Here is a 3173-nt window from a genome sequence, read left to right on the forward strand (position 1 = left end):
AATGCATTTTAAACACATAACGGATATTCGAAAAATATGTCGGTCCTTGCGGGACCACATACAATTCTATCATATGGTATCTCATGGGCAACATTTTTTTAAATAATAATAAACACCTAATAATTTATTTAACACGTAACAAAATAGTTGTAAAATATTATTTTTGACACGGATAAAATTGAAGGGTTTTTAGCACATAAACGCAACGAAAAATGTAAATTTAAACCTTAAAAATCGAAACCCTCCACAGAATCCATGCAAAAACAATATTTAATTCGTAGTTCAGTATGTTTACCTTAAGAAGTTTTATGTTAATGGAAAGATGGAGGTCTTGAATGATCACCACGTAGCTCGTCGCTGGAACGATCTACGCCTTGAAGGTATCCACACGAATGATCGCCCGGAGGATAGGTGTGTACTAGCACATTCTTGAGGCCGCCTTCTTGCTCTCTCTATCTCTCTTCAAGCTGCTAGGGTTTATGTTTTATCAAATAAAATGTGTAACCCTAATTCTATTAGAAAAATATATTATATAGGCAAGAGCTAATGGGTCTCCAACCCTAAACTGAATTTTAGAGTTATTCTTATTATTAAATTCGAAATTCTAATTATTGTATTATTAAGTCTCACTTAATCATCCAATAACTTAATTTTGGATTTAATATTAAATTCAAATTTCCTATTTATTTAATTAATTAAGTCACACTTAATTAATAACAAATAATTCGAATTACTTACATTTAATTTAAATCTGAATTTAAATTAAATAATTCTCCAATCATTCTTTGTGCGACCCTTTAGGTTATTATTACGTTGGCAATAATTTTAAATCTAATTTAAAATCATAAATAATGAGCGGCATCTAGTAATACACCATTGTTACCCAAGTAATAATGATTAAATCGGTGATCAATTAAACCTTTCCTGAATAATGTACACTGTAATATAATCCCTTTAGCCTTATATTATAGATCAAACTCGAGGCATGCATTGTGTCATCCTCGGTTTACGTTCAATCCTTCTTTCCTTGATCAATGAGTAAACTATTAAATAAATCAGTATTTGAGCACGGCCATGCATTTTATAGTCTTACTCAATCAAGAGGCCAATAATATCACTCATTTAATAAAGGAGGGCTAAATCCCATCTAGATCATTCATATTTCTCATACGATTCATAACGTACCCAATGTCTACTTTTATTATTACCCGGTCAAGGATAACTTTTAACAGTATCAAAGTATATTAATTCTCGTATAGAAATATAATGATTTCAGGTTAAAGGACCAATACATCATTATCACTGTGAGATTAACTTATGACACTATAAACATGTAGTATCTCACAACGGGTCAATCCAGCATCATGTATTTAATACATGTGCATGTGTTTTGACTTTAGTATCACCATACCTATGATCAATGAGATGTGATCATCAGCCAACAAACACACTAGTCTCAATGTATATATTATCGTCCCTTAACAATTATACTTGACTAGCGACCTTTAGGAATATCAATACTATTCTTATAATCTCATTTCTAAGTCACGTACTTAGAGATATAGATTTACATATCATATTCCAAGGACAATTATTAATCTAACATCTTATCACAAAAAATAAAGATATAATAAATTACTAAAGAATAATCCATATAATCATAATTAATAATCCAAATGTTTCATAATATAAACATAATAGTGTTGTCTCTAGGGCATAAACACTAACAATCTCCCACTTGCACTAGAGCCAATCACCCATGTATCTGATACCCATGGAACTAGTATGACCTACGTGCTTTTGCTACGACAAAGCCTTAGTCAGTGGGTCTGCAACATTATCATCAGTATGCACTTTACATATATGTATATCTCCTCTTTCATTAATTTCTCGAAGGAGGTGATATCTCCTAAGTATATGCTTTGCCCGGGAATGGGACCTTGGTTCTTTGGTCTGCGTGATGGCTCCATTATTTATCACAGTAAAGATCAACTGGATCTGTGATCGATGGAACCACACCAAGTCCCGTTATGAATTTACGTATCCAAAACAGCCTCTTTGGATGCTTCACTGGCAGTAATATACTCAGCTTCCATTGTAGAATCAGCTACGGTCTCTTGCTTTGAACTCTTCTAGCTTACAGCACCTCCATTAAGGAAAAACACAAAACTTGACTGAGATACTGAATCGTCTCTGTCTGTCTGAAAGCTGGCATCAGTGTAACCCTTTACAACCAGCTTCTCATCTCCTCCATACACCAAGAATGAATCTTTAGTCCTTTTCAAGTACTTAAGAATATTCTTGACAGTTGTCCAGTGACCCTCACCAGGATTAGACTAGTATCTGCTCATCATGTTCAAGGCATACGAAACATCAGGACGAGTACATATCATCGCATACATTATAGATCCAATTGCCGAAGCATATGGAACTTTGGTCATACGGCCCTTATCATCTAATGATTTAGGGAAGTTGTCTTTTGAGATCAATATCCCATAAGACATTAGGACATATCCTCTTTTTGCCTCTTGCATCCCGAAACGATGCAATACTTTGTCAATGTATGTACTCTGACCTAGGCCGATTAATTTCCTTGATCTATCTCTATAGATCTTAATCCCTAATATATAGGTAGCATCACCTAAGTCCTTCATCGAGAAACTATTTCCCAACCAAGTCCTAACAGCCTGTAGAGAAGGTATGTCATTCCCTGTTAGTAATATATCATCTACATATAGTACTAGGAATGCCACATGGATCCCACTAACCTTCTTGTAAACACATGGTTCATCTTCATTTTGAATAAAGCCAAATTCTTTGACTATTTCATCAAAATGACGATTCTATCTCCTTGAGGCTTGCTTCAATCCATAAAAAGATCAAAGCAACTTACAGACCATCTTAGCAAACTTGGGATTGACAAAACCCTCAGGTTGTATCATGTATACATCCTCTTCAAGGCTCCCATTTAAGAAAGAGGTTTTGACATCCATTTTCCAAATCTCATAGTCGTAGTAAGCAGCTATTGCTAGCAAAATCCTGATGGACTTGACCATATCAACTGGTGAAAATGTCTCATCATAGTCTATACCATGAACTTGTTTGAAACATTTTGCCACCAGTCGTGCGTTATAGGTCTGTACTTCACCATCCATGTCAGTTTTCTTCTTGAA

This window comes from Apium graveolens, chromosome 7 (genome assembly GCF_009905375.1).
Source record: "Apium graveolens cultivar Ventura chromosome 7, ASM990537v1, whole genome shotgun sequence".
Lineage (NCBI taxonomy): Eukaryota > Viridiplantae > Streptophyta > Magnoliopsida > Apiales > Apiaceae > Apium > Apium graveolens.